The sequence below is a fragment of the Bos mutus genome, chromosome 13 (genome assembly GCF_027580195.1).
Source record: "Bos mutus isolate GX-2022 chromosome 13, NWIPB_WYAK_1.1, whole genome shotgun sequence".
Lineage (NCBI taxonomy): Eukaryota > Metazoa > Chordata > Mammalia > Artiodactyla > Bovidae > Bos > Bos mutus.
Window position 1 is genome coordinate 47,301,713 of NC_091629.1, and position 14,483 is coordinate 47,316,195.

Genomic DNA, 14,483 nt, shown 5'->3' on the forward strand with positions numbered 1-14,483 from the left:
AGTAGTATTCTCATCCTCTTATTTCATATAAAGTTCAGGAGTAAGGTGATTTGGTCACTATCACACAGATAGAATGCAAGGGTGTAGGTTTTTGGGAGTTGAATCTGTGAGGGGACGTTGTTTTCTTTTTGGTTAGATGTATAATAAGTGAAAACCTGGGTATCATCCCAGTGCTTCCTTTTATCTTCAGCTCACAAGCAGTGCAACCTTGGACAATTCATATTTGGATTTTGAATGGCTTTTATCATCTGTGAAAAATGGACAGCTATACCATCCCTGTCTACCTGACAAGATGAGAATCAATTGAGGAATTGTAAAAGCATGTTCTAGACACTATTTGTTATTAGATCAATGATTTTGTAATGCATGAATATATTTTAGATGTTTAAACAATACAGATAAAGTAAAAATCCCCTTTATAGTCTTAAGTGAAGCTGTTCATGTAACAACTATATTGTGGAGCCGTTAGCCGCAGGGATGGTTCTAGGTGCTGAGGGGCTTCCCAGGTGGATAAAATTCAGTCCCTGTCTTCAAAGATCTTCCAAAAAAAAAAAAAAAAAAAAAAGATCTTCCAGTTTGTCTTGCCCTGTATGTCCTAACATAGATTTTTGTTGATTGCTCTTGTGGTGAAAGCTTTGACAACTGGGTTTTAATTAAGTTCAGACAGTGATTGTCCATCTTTTTCTCTTATAACTGATGCTGTTGGGGAGAGTTGTATTGGGAAATACTGAAGCAAAGATTCTGGTTCAATTGATGGAGGTAGTGAACTTCTTGGGGAGGAGATGGGATGCCAGACATGCCTCCGAGCCACTGAGCACATTAACTGTAGTCATGGATACCAATGCTTGAATTGTTCTGAGCGTCCTATAGGTCTCTAAATAGTCCATGCTAATTTTGTGGCTGTTGGACTCTAAGGAATGATTAGATAAATAAGGAGAGTTTCCATTAAAGCCATGGTTTTTAAATAGAAATTTGAAATCCTAGAATCAATTGTTGATTATCTTTTTCTTGAGTCTCTTGGTTCTCTTTATTCTGCTAATTGAGTTCAATAAATCATTTATTTCAGGGGCCGAAATGGCAACCCACTCCAGTATTCTTGCCTGGAGAATCCCATGGACAGAGGAGCCTGATAGGCTACAGTCCACGGGGTCGCAAAGAGTCGGACACGACTGAGCGACTTCACTTTCACTAATATCTGTATTCTACTGTGACCCAAGCTAGTTATACTAGAAGGTGAACTTTTTTTAAAAAGATATTTTGTTTATTTAGTGGTGGCATGTGGAATCTAGTTCCCTGACCAGGGGAACGTTTATTAAGCCCCTAGTACAGGACGCTGGCAGATATAAAGAGAATTCTAAAGTGCCAGAGAAGTTTAAAAGTTGTTCAGTGGTGGAGGGAGGAACAGATTGATGTTTCATTATCAATGGTAAGCAGTAATAATAGCATGATAAGAACCACCACCGATAGGCATCTGACCTAACGTATGTGCATGTATGTATGGGTGTGTTTCAGAAAAGGCTTCTCCAACAACTGTTTAAAAAATATCAGGTTTTGGTCTGGTAGTATATTTACATAATTCAACAATTAAGAGGTACAAAGGTTATTTAGTGAACTGTCTCCTTCACCTCTGTGCTCCAGCCAACACTTGCCTTCCTTGGAGGCAGCTAGCATTACTAGTTTCTACTGTATCCTTGCAGATATATTCTTGTAGGCCGTATAATACCATAGATAAAAGAACTTCCTCTTTCTGCATTGTATTTCATTGTATGGATGCATAATACTTTTTTTTCTACAGTCCACTACTGATGAACATTTTACATGCCAATCTTTTGCTGTTAGAAACAGTGCTGCATAGCTTTGTAAAAGATGCCATTTCATAAATCTGCTGACTAGATTCCTAGAAGTAGAACTGCTTGGACAAAGGGTACAATTTGTATAATTTTGATAGATGTTGCCAAATTACTCTCCAGAGATGATATATCAATTGTTTTTACTTCTAACAACAAAGTGTGTGACCCAAGTAAAGAAAGGGTAAGAGATGGGAAAGCTGAGTCTGGACCAGGTTTTGGGGGAGGGATTGAAAATATGTTATTTAAAGTATAAAGTGCTAGGTGAAGAAGGGTAGAAGAAGATGAGAGTAGAGAACCAGGCAGGGAACAGGTTTATGCTTGGATTTTATTCCGTAGCTAATGGAGAACAACAGAAAGGATGAGGGAATGACGTCGTTACAATTGTATTCTAAGTAGAGCACCCTGGTGGCTCTGTGAAGTTGCATTTGAACAGGCAAGACAGAAGCAGTTAAAATAATTTTGGTTAATGCAATAGCTTTGTCAGACCATGTGTTTCAGTTTGGGGTTTGGAAACTAGAAGGGATATAGTGTGCTAAGGGAGATAGAGGATATGGATTTAAAAGAGGAAGAGTGTATCTCACTGAAAGTAGCAAGAAAGGCTTCACTGAATATTACTTAGTTGCATTTTGATGGGTGGGTCCATCTTGGATTGGTAAATACAAAGAGGGAGAAATGGAATAAAGAAAATCATGCCAGGGCCTGATACTGGAATAAGCCAGCAATAGGCAAACTTTTTCTATAAAGAGCTTAATAGTAGATATTTTAGGCTTTATGGAACACATAATGGATTCTGTCACATATTCTCCTCCTCTTTTTTTTTTTAACAACTTTAAAAATATAGAAATTGCTAGCCTATAGCCATTACTGAAATAGGCCATGGGCAAGGTTTGTATAAGAGTGGGATGGGAAATGGCCTTAGTTACTAACTCTTGGTCTGGAAGGTACAGGATGTACTAATACAAGCAAGAGTAAAGGCAGGTTGAGGCAGAACTGTGGGACACTTTGAATATCAAGCTAAAGAATTTGTTCCTAGGTTAGACTCACTGAGGAATCATCTATCATATTGACTCTGAGATGGTGACATTTTGCCTGGTACTGTAAGCTTACTGTATTATCAGCTGTAAAAAGCCTGGCTGGGAGAGCTGTCTTGTGTAGACATTTGTGTTGCATGCATATACTGCTGATGAATTGCCCGATATTAGCATGAAGTACTGAGTGAGGTCTTACCCACTTACCGGGGCTTTCCTGGTGGCTTAGTGGTAGAGAATCTCTCTGCCAATGCAGGAGACATGGGTTCAGTTCCTGGGTCAGGAAGATCCCCTGGAGAAGGAAATGGTAACCCACTCCAGTCTTCTTGCTGGGAAATCCCATGAACAGAGGAGCTTGGTGGGCTGCAGTCCATGGGGGGTCACAAGGAGTTGGACATGACTCAGTGACTAAACAACAACATCTCATTTTATGAAACTGCTTTTATCAGCACAAAGACCAAGACTAGGTACTCTGCTCTTGCTGCCTCTAAGTCCTTGAACTCATTTTGAGCACCTTATGTGTACACAGTGGGTGTGCAGGTTTTTGTTGAGGGAAAAGAATGCTCTAAATATAGGAAATTCAACAGATAAAGGATCTCTGAGATTCTTCTCATTCCACAGTCTGTGTGTCCATGAATTCAAAGGCAATAAATCCTGAGGAAACCCTCAACATAAAATCCTCAGACCATCCACCAGACATGGTATCTGACAACCTTTAACAACTGCTTCTTTATTCCTTTTGGTGGCCAAAGTGAATAGGATAACTATGCAGACTATTAGGGCATGCAAAGTTTGGAGACAACAATTTATCAGTCATGTTTTTTTTTTTCTAGCTTCATTCACTTTATTCTTCTCATATAAAATTATGTGGTAGCTACAGCTGGAGCCTGGGTCCTCTGCACAGAGACTCTTTACAAGATGGTCAGTGAATTCTGATACAGAGACTTAGTGAATACTGTCTCTTTCTGGAGATCAGGGATGAGGTAACTGTGAGTCTTGGAAATGGTGTCAAAAATGGCCTTGGTGAAGTTGCCCAAGGTGGCAGTGCAGCCCCTGGCAGAGGAGAAGGAGTCATCAATGCCAGCCATCATCAGGAGCTTGGGCACAGGGGCTGAGACAGTACCAGTGCCCCTGGGGGCAGGGATGAGGTGCACCAGCAGAGAGCCACAGCGGCCAGTCACCCTGCAAGGGACCATGTGGGGCTCCAATGTTTTTCCCCCAGTAGCCGTCTCATCACACAGGGATGATGGAGAGCTTGGCCAGGATGATGGCTACCTCCATAGAGTACTTGATGCCCAAACTGACATGCCCTTGAGTAACTCCCGACGGTGACAGATGCCTTGAACCTGGTCTGCTGGTCAGTACAGGTCTGCTTAATTAAGGGATACTCCCAGGAAAAAGTGAGCGATCTCAGATTCCTTGATAGCAGAGAGAAGAAATAGATCTCCTCCAGGGACTTGATCTTCATTTCTTTGACCAGGCAGCCCAGCTTGGTAATGGGGAGCCACTTGTCCTCTCGGCCTTGCCTCTGCGAGGTCCACGGCCTCTGCCTTGGCCTCAACCCTGGCCCCAGATGCCACTGCCAAGCCTCCGCAGAAGCTACCATGGCCTCCCATTCCAGGGCCCCCGGGGGCCTCCTCTGGGCCCTCCCACAGCACCAGCGTCATCTGCCATTTGGTGTTTTTACAGAGAAGTGCCATCTTTTCTAATTAAGGCTGTTATTTCCATTTTGAAGCAATTGAAATTTCCCAGTTTTTTAAAGCACATGTTGGTTGTGGCAGTGAAAGCTGTAAATGCAGTAATCAAAGCTTTTTTGATTGTAGCACATTTTCAGATTTGGAACTAAGTCTAACAGGGCTATATGGATGGTTGATAAAGATTATAAACTTAGAAGGATCTATTAAGACTTCTTTCAGAAATAAGAAATTGGGATCCCATTAGGGCTTAATTGGTTTCACTTCAGTTTTTACTTGGAGGCTGCTGAAGAGTTAATTTATTGTGCAAGGGTTTGGCCGTGTGTGGAGCACAGATTTATTTTAAGGAAAGGATCTCTTTGTATGTTTATGCATTTGTGAGATCAGTCCTGTTTACATATGAACCCGATTCTCAATTATAGGGAAAACAGGCAGACAATTGATGCCAATTAAATATTAGAACATGACACTGATTTTGGTTCCACATATTAAGGGGGAAAACAGGGCTAAAGGTTTTACTAAACTTACCCTGAATGCTGACATTCGAAAATAGAAACCATTGGGGAAAGGTCTGTCAGTAACAGATGAGTAAATTTTTCTCATTTGAATAGGTCCTTGTATCTAGTTAGATATTAACAGTATTGTGTAGTGAGAAAGGATCTTTAGGGATTTTCTTAACACTTAGGGGCTTCCCTGGAAGCTTCACGTTCTAGGAATTCTGGTTCTAGGTGAGTGATCACACCACTGTGATTATCTAGGTCGTGAAGATCTTTTTTGTATAGTTCTTCTGTGTATTCTTGCCACCTCTTCTTAATATCTTCTGCTTCTGTTAGGGCCATACCATTTCTGTCCTTTATTGAGCCCATCTTTGCGTGAAATGTTCCATTGGTATCTCTCATTTTCTTGAAGAGATCTCTAGTCTTTCCCATTCTATTGTTTTCCTCTTATTCTTTGCACTGATTGCTGATTAATTGATTAATATATTCAGGTGGTGATTAAGTATTAACTAAGTGTGTTAGCTAGAGAGAAGAGGGTGGTGGGGAGTGCAGTTAGATGCAATGGTTAGGAAAGACTTCTGTGATCAAATGCTATTTGAGCAAAGACCTGGAGAAAATAGGCTGCTGCTGCTGCTGCTAAGTCACTTCAGTCGTGTCCAACTCTCTGGCAGCCCACCAGGCTCCCCCGTCCCTGGGATTCTCCAGGCAAGAACACTGGAGCGGGTTGCCATTTCCTCCTCCAATATGAAAGTGAAAATAGGCTAGCCATGTGGATATCTGGAAGAGGAGCAGTCAGCAAAGGGAAGCAAGTGTCTAAAGCTCTGAGGAGGGGTATGCTCGATAAGTTCATGAAGCAGCAAGGAGGCTGGTTTGCCCAACAAACTGGAAACACTGTAGGGGCCATAGAGGTAGAATGTCAGAAGGTAAAGCGGAATCAGAGCGTGTGGGGTCTGAAGAGTCAGGGAAGGATTTTGGATTTTCTAAATGAGGTAGGAGACTGTTGGAGGGTTTTGAGTAGGGGGAGACTTGATCTCCTTTATCTATCTTTTAAAGAGTTCACTCTGCTCTTGGAGAAAATACTAATGGCAATGGTGGAAGCAGGAATGTAAATTCAAACTATTGTAAATATAAGAACAAGAAAAATTATTGCTATGAGCCAAGAGAGAGAAGTTGATTTGGATCAGAATATTTATTAATGGGGGAGGTAAGGAGAAATCGTTGAATTCAGGATATTTTGAAGGTGCAGCTGATAGAATTTGCCCCAGTGGCTTGGCTAGAATTTGCCTCAGTGGGTGATTGTGTGTCAAGGATGACTCCAAGATTATTGACTTAAACTGCATCTTTACTGATTTGAGAAAAACGAGTGTTGAGAAAGACTGGGGAGATGGTTGAAGCCCCAGGTAAGTTTAGGCTGGGATGGGGGAACCAAGAATTTGAAATGGGACATTTTGTATATGGAGAAGGCAATGGCACCCCACTCCACTACTCTTGCCTGGAAAATCCCACGGACGGAGGAGCCTGGAAGGCTGCAGTCCATGGGATCTCGAAGATTTGGATACGACTGAGCGACTTCACTTTCACTTTTCACTTTCTTGCATTGGAGAAGGAAATGGCAACCCACTCCAGTGTTCTTGCCTGGAGAATCCCAGGGACGGGGGAGCCTGGTGGGCTGCCGTCTATGGGGTCGCACAGAGTCGGACACAACTGAAGCGACTGAGCAGCAGCAGCAGCATTTTGTATATGAGGTATCTGTTAAATATCCAACTGGAGATGTTGAGTAGACAGCAGGCTATGTGAATAAGATGATGGGGAATTCCCTGGCAGTCTAGTGGATAGGACTCTGTGCTTTTACTGCCCGGGCAGGTTCATTCCCTGGTTGAAGAACTAAGATCCTGCAAGCCACACAGCTCAGTTTAAAAAAATGGTGAATGAAAATAGAGACTGGACCTAACAAGACCTTTGCAGTGAGCAGATGAATTCTCTTTATCATATGAATGTTTGTAAAGCAAATTATTTGGAATTTAGATTATGCAGACTTTTCTGGTGTTTTTGTGAGAGCTATTTGACAATGAAGTAATATATTAGGAATTTATTGAGAAAGTTCCTGGGTTCTTCTTTGCAAAATCTGTGGCCGAAATTTATTAGACTTTGTATATATTTAATTGGCAATTCCCAGGTGGCGTCAGTGGGAAAGAATCCACCTGCCATTGCAGGAGATGCAAGAGATATGGGTTTGATCCCTAGGTCTGGAGGATCATCTGGAGGAGGAAATGGCAACCCATTCCAGTTTTCTTGCCTGGAAAATTCCATGGACAGAGGAGCCTGACGGGCTACAATTGGTAGGATCACAAAGAATTGGACACATTTGAGCACGGACTCATTGTAGATTTAATCTACTCTACCATAGTTTATATTGTCGGTTATTCCATGTAAAATGATCATAGTGACCTTAGAAGATCTGTTTGATTATTAAGTATATTGTGAATTATTTGAAGGAAGAAAGCTTTAACCATAAACATAAAGCTTTATGTTTTATCACATATTTGTAATTCGTACCTACATTGAAAAATAGTGGTTTACATGAGGATTTCATATAGATTATTTTATTCAATGCTCACAACAGGCTGATTTGTACTGTTGCCATATCCCACTTTACAGTTGAGAAAACAGAGGCTGCATGGATAATGAACTGACACTCAGGGCATGTCTCTCTGTTTAGGTAGTAGAGACAGGACCTGAACTCCTCAGAATTATATAGACTAACTCTGTTAGCTACCATGTTCCATTTCTCTGCTATGCTGAATCTGTGATAATTTATTATAATAAACTATAATTTATTATAATAAATTTTAATTTATTATAATTATATAATTTTGAAAGATAGTTTACAAAAGTAACTTGACAGTCTCATAAAAAATTTATAGCAAATTGTAGTCAAAAGTAAAAATACCATTTCACCTCATCACTGAAAGTTTGTATTTCCAGACTTCTTGGAATACCTTTACAGACATCTGTAAGACATATGAATGTATAATTTATTTTATAAATGGAATCATAATATTTTGTGGAGTCTTTCTAATTTCCAGTCAGATGAGCAATCCACAAAACCATTCTGTCAGACCTTTGCTTTAAACAAGAGCAAAGACATTTATCTCTTCTGCTATCTTAAGTACCTTGGAACATATTTTTATGAATGACTGCAGCTTTCAGTATTGATTTGTTCAGTGTTAGTAGTGAGATGTCTTCAAAGTGATCATACCTTTCATCTCAGAGAACTTTCCAAATGCTCTGTGAAAAAGGCAAATATATGACCAATTGCTTCTTGAGGTTGCCAAGAACCGTTCAGATCCTTTTCCCTTTCTCAGAAAGTGCAGGCTGGTCCACTTCGGAGCAGCTGGCTCTTGCAGATGCGCCTGTTACCTGTAGTTGTAGATGATGTCTCTCCATGTGTCTGGTAGTAGAAAAAGGAATTAATGAACTTGTAACTAAAATAGAACAGTGCCAGAAGTGAAAATAGGTCCTTTCTGCTACTGATGACGTAGAGAAGGAAAGCTTCAGATGGATCAAACTCTCCAGGCCAGTCACAGGAATCTTGCCATTTTTAGCTCATTAATGCCATAAAGGTATTTTGGTGATTATTTTCACCAATGTAAACTAATACATATGACAGATCATGCATTTTGCTTTTTATTTATTTATTGTTTTTTTAACTGAAATACAGTTGATTTACAATGTTGTGTTAGTTTCTTATGTAAAGTGATTCAGCTATACATATATTCTTTTTCATTATAGTTTTTTACGAGATAATGAATGTAGCCTCCTCTGCTGACAGTAGGATCTTGTTGTTTGTCTGTTTTATGTATAGTAGTTTGTATCTGCTGACCCCAGACTCCCGATTTATCCTACTGCCACCTTTAAGGCTTCCCAGGTGGAGCTAATGATAAAGAACCCAACTGCCAGTGCAGGAGACATAAGAGACGGGGGTTTGATCCCTGGGTTGGGAAGATCCCCTGGAGGGAGGGCATAGCAACCCACTCCAGTATTCCTGCCTGGAGAATCCCATGGATAGAGGAGCCTGGCAGGTTACAGTCCATAGGGCTGCAAAGAATTGGACACGACTGAAACTGTTGTAGGAAAGGGGACCCCTTCCAGGGCCTGAAACTGGGCTCTTGTCTAACACTCAGAAATGAATTGTCCGAGAAGACGCGTGTGCTGACAAAGCAACAGATTTTATTGGGAAAGGGTGCCCGGGTGGAGAGCAGGAGGGTAAGGGAACCCAGGAGAACTGCTCTGTCACATGGCTTGCAGTCTTGGTTTTATGGTGATGGGATTAGTTTCTGGGTTGTCCTTAGGCAGTCATTCTGACTCAGAGTCCTTCCTGGTGGTGCACGCCTTGTTCAGCCAAGGTAGATGCCAGAGAAGGATTCTGGGAGGTGGTTGGACAGGTGGTGTCTCTTTTTGACCTTTCCTGAACTCTTCTGGTTGATGGAGGCTTATTAGTTCCCTGTTCCTTACCAGGACCTCCTGTCCTAAAACAACTCATGCAAATGGTTACTATAGTGCCTGGCCAGGGTGGGCGGTTTCAGTCAGCATACTTCCCCTAACAAAACAACTTAGCACTCACACATGAGATCTGAGTCAATTTCCTAGTTTGTAAAAGAGGATATATATCTAACTTAAAAGGGAAGGATTAAAGGCAAAAGGTGGATATGATGCTTGTCACGGTTCACTTCAGTTCAACTCAGTCTCTCAGTTGTGTCTGACTCTTTGCGAGCCCATGGACTGCAGCACGCCAGGCCTCCCTGTCCATCACCAACTCCTGGAGTTTACTCAGACTCATGTCCATTGAGTCAGTGATGCCATCCAACCGTCTCATCCTCTCTTGTCCCCTTCTCCTGCCTTCCATCTTTCCTAGTATCAGGGTCTTTTCGGATGAGTCAGTTCTTCGCTTCAGGTAGTCAAAGTATTGGAGTTTCAGCTTCAGCATCAGCCCTTCCAATGAATCATGGTATCTGCCCCAAAATTAACATTTCAAATAACTAGTAAATATAGGCTTACTAAAATAATGATTAAGGAGGAAAAAATAACTACGTGCCACGTACACTTTTGTGTGCATCCCAGGCATCTGGGAAGCTTGTTAAATACAGCTTCTGGGACTTCACCTTCCAGAAATTTAAATTCCAGAATTTAGGATCAGGTCAAGAATCTGTGTTTTTTCATCAAACTTCCTAAGTTCTTTTAGGTGGTCTAAAGACTACTTTCAGAAATACTGATTTAGAGTATCTAAACCTGATAAAGACCATCCAAATCTAAATGGAGAAAGCATTAGGGGGAGGAAAAATTATTTTGATATAGGACATTGAAGTAGAGTTAAAGTGAAAGTTGCTCAGCTGTGTCCGACTCTTTGCAACCCCATGGACAGTCCGGTTACAGTCCATGGGATCACAGAGCTGGACATGACTGAGTGGCTGAGCACATACACACCTAATTTAAAGTCCCATGGGGAGAATAAAAAAATCTCAATTGTAAAGTTTCTTAAGTGTAAAACCAGGAAGAAACTCTCATTTTTCACATGTTTATTTGGCGTTATTTCCTAATTGAGTACATTTACTAGTATTGATACTGCCATTCTTAATATAATGCACTGACTGCTGGGAGATAATGAGCTCATTTTACTAGGATTATCTTCCTTTAAATGCTCTGAATTAAGTAGTTTGTGAAGTGGTTAATGATAACCAAATTTGTAATCTAGGATTTCACACTTTATAACAATTCTTTAGCATTATTACTCTAACTTCTTTGACATTGTTGTATTTGTGTTTTGGATATGAAAAATATATTTTAACATCTTATAGTTAAGATGACGTTGGTCTTTACTTTTGGCAATAAGATGAAAATGCTGCCCTGGGCTTGCCTGATTGGTGACTAGGGTTCTAGCACGCTGCATGTAATGGGTGTGCAGAACCAGGTGTTTCACTCTAAGTGCAGCTGTGCCGTCTGTGGGAGCAGGTGGACAGAGTCTGTGTCATCAGGAAAACACAGCTGGTGAGACTTATGAGACGAGGTAATTGACTGCTTTTCCTCAGCTATAGCTCTCTCCAGTCACCTACACTTAAGCACAGCTTTTACCTGTGCACAGATGTTGCCTTTGGTCAGGAAAACAGCAACAACCCAAGTGAACAAAAAAGTGTACATTTGGCTGCTTGTATATTTTGGGGATTGGCACTGAGAAGGATAATTTAAGGTTTTATTTTTTTACTTTTTATTTTTGTTTTTACTTACTTGAGAGTATTTCCAGTTTATCATATTAACTTCTCTGAGAGTTCCTTGTAAGGATAGTTAAATATAGTAATGTCTATATATAGTTTATGCAGGCTCCTTTCTCTGGAGAACTGGGAAGTAAGCAAAATAAAGCAAAATGTCATAGATCTCAAACACTAAATATTGGAAGGGAAATAAAAAGCTCTAGAGTCATAGATTCTTAGAATAGACTTACAAGGAATTATTTCTGTTTCACATGTAACAAAACTATGACTAAGAGAAAATAATTCCTCAGTACCAGAGCCTGATTCCTTAGAGAACTGGATTAAAATTCAAAGTAACTTGTAATTCTGAAAAAGTGGATCAAATCCAGTGGTATTTTACAAAGAGATAGCAAAGTGAATGAGCCAACTGAATATAGGGAGCAACTAGTTATGTACATAATTTCAGTTCATCTGAGACTGCAGTCTAAAAATGAGCTTATATTGGTGTTGTTTCGGACAGAATCATCCCACTGGGTTGCATGAAGGGAGCCAGGACTTTGCTCCTTCCTACCTAAGGTTTAACTTAATATTTATGTACCTCAGTTTAAGAGATCTATGTGAACAGCATTTGAGAGATTCAAAGAAGATCCCTAAATGTGATTAAGAAAAAGAAACTCCGATTGAAGAAGAGCATGCATGGTGGATTGATAGGCCTTTTGCAGAAGCTGGCTGGCTGTATGCCTCTTCACTTCAGACAAGATGGTCAGGCAACATCAACTTTACCTTAGCCATGAGAAAAGTAAATACACGTTGTCTGTGCTGAGGCTAGCAGCATCATTGTCACCTGGGAGCTTTTTAAAAATGTAGAATCTCAGGCTGTGTCACACATCTAGTGAATTTGCATTTAATAAGATTTCCCCAAGTAATTCGTATGTACTTAAATATTTGAGATGTACTGGGTTAGTTCAGTTCAGTTCAGTCGCTCAGTCGTGTCCGACTCTTTGCGACCCCATAAATCGCAGCACGCCAGGCCTCCCTGTCCATCACCAACTCCCGGAGTTCACTCAGACTCACGTCCATCGAGTCAGTGATGCCATCCAGCCATCTCATCCTCTGTCGCCCCCTTCTCCTCCTGCCCCCAATCCCTCCCAGCATCAGAGTCTTTTCCAATGAGTCAACTCTTCGCATGAGGTGGCCAAAGTACTGGAGTTTCAGCTTTAGCATCATTCCTTCCAAAGAACAGCCAGGACTGATCTCCTTTAGAATGGACTGGCTGGATCTCCTTGCAGTCCAAGGGACTCTCAAGAGTCTTCTCCAACACCACAGTTCAAAAGCATCAATTATTCGGTGCTCAGCCTTCTTCACAGTCCAACTCTCACATCCATACATGACCACAGGAAAACCCATAGTGGAATCTAGGTAGACAAGGTGACTTTTAGATGACTTTTTAAAAATGTTCCTTCTTTTCTCCTTTTCATAATACTGTGACTTCCTGGAATTCAGAATCCGGGTTTGAACAGAGAAGTGAGTTACTCTGTTGCTTATGTTAACTATCTACATGGATTGGCTTTGGAATATCTAAGGGGTTTTCAGACTGAGTTCTTGAGTAATCGGTAACATTTCTCTCCCTTTGTTGTTGTTTCTTCTGGAACTTGTTTTAGATGGATGTGCTACAAACATGCAAATGTTCTCATTTTCAAATAAAACACTTTTGTTGCAAACTCATTTTTAGGTTTTTTCCCTCTCATCCATAGGCATTGGCCAAAAAAGAGAACAAACAAAAATACCCCAAGGCTCTATCTTAATAGGAAAGAAGTGTGTGCTTAGAGAAGGGCCAGTTTTAGGCTTGCTTTGCTAGAAGTGAACTGGTTAAGTTATACCCAAGTAATTGTATGATAAGGCACAATTTTTCTTTTGGTATTAATTTGAGAAGCAGGTCATAAGCATATTGCTATGCATAAGTCAGAAAATAATACAGGGAATAGTGTTTTTTCATTAACAGCTTTATAATAGATGTAATTCACATACTATACTCTTTTAAAGTGTACAGTGTAATGAATTTTAGTATGTATACAAGGTTGTGCAGCTGTTGCCATTGAATACCGGGACATTTTCATAATCCCCAGAAGAAACTCCATACCCATTAACAATCACTCTGCATTTTCCCCCTTTCCCATCCCTTAATCTATTTTCTGTCACTGGATTTGCCTGTGTGAACATTGCATATAAAGTGTTAGAAACATTCTTTGGCTTGTATTATAACTCTTTTCTGAATTACTTGTCAATATTTAGGATTGGGAAAACTACAGTATTTTGTGACTGTCAGTTTTTTGTGACTGACTGCTTTCACTTAGCATGATGTTTTTTGTTTTTCCATGTTGTAGTGCATGTTAGCACTTCATTCCTTTTTATGACTGAAAATATTAATTGTATGATACGCAGTCAGTCCTCATCAATCACAGATTCTGTATGTGTGAAACTGTATACCTGATAAAATGTTTGTATCCAAAAATCAATATGAGGTGGTCATTTTTGGACATGAACAGTGAAAAATTTTGAGTTGCCCAGCACTCACATTCCCAGTTGAACAACATGCATGATAACACTCTGCCTTCTTTCTTGCTTTAGTTCTCATACTGCAAACAAGTTGTTTTTTTTACCCAAACAAGTTCTTTTTGTGGTCTATTTAGTGCCACATTTTTCTGCTGTTGGTAATTTTTCTGTTTAAAATGGCCCCCAAGTGCTGTCTGGTGTTCCTAAGGAAGACTGTGATATGCCTTAAGGGAAATAGATGTATGTTAAATAAGCTTTGTTCAGGCATGAGTTATATTGCTGTTGGGAATGAATTCAGTGTTAGTGAATCAACAATATATTAAATCAGATGGCTTTAAACAGAAACACATAAAACAAGGCTATATATTGATCCATTGATGGAAGTGTTTTGACCAGAGACTCGAAGGAACCTAACCCTGTGTTTATTTCCCCTGGGAGCAGTGGTTTGGTATTTGGTAATTCAATGTTTGCAGTAGCTTTACAGAACACAACTACTGTGAAAATGAGTATATGCTGTGTCTCATTTTTACTTAAATCTTTATCAGTTGATGGAATTTGGCTTGTTTCAACTTTCTGGCTAATAAGAATTGAGTTGTTATAAACATTTGTATATGAG

The 14,483-nt window shown here is 40.2% G+C and overlaps 1 protein-coding gene and 1 pseudogene across 3 annotated transcripts in view; one reads left to right on the forward strand and one right to left on the reverse strand.

Moving 5' to 3' along the window:
* CBFA2T2 (CBFA2/RUNX1 partner transcriptional co-repressor 2) overlaps positions 1 to 14,483 on the forward strand; it is a 142,443-nt gene that overhangs the window by 13,959 nt on the left and 114,001 nt on the right. The window contains exon 1 of one of the 3 annotated variants that reach the window (XM_070381592.1): positions 7,314 to 7,408. The exons of the other annotated variants lie outside the window; for them this stretch is intronic. The gene's annotated coding sequence lies outside the window, so the exon portion shown is untranslated. Of the gene's footprint in view, positions 1 to 7,313; positions 7,409 to 14,483 lie in introns of those variants that run through there. 3 annotated transcript variants of the gene reach the window in all.
* Positions 3,610 to 4,552, reverse strand: LOC102269740 (small ribosomal subunit protein uS5 pseudogene; annotated as a pseudogene).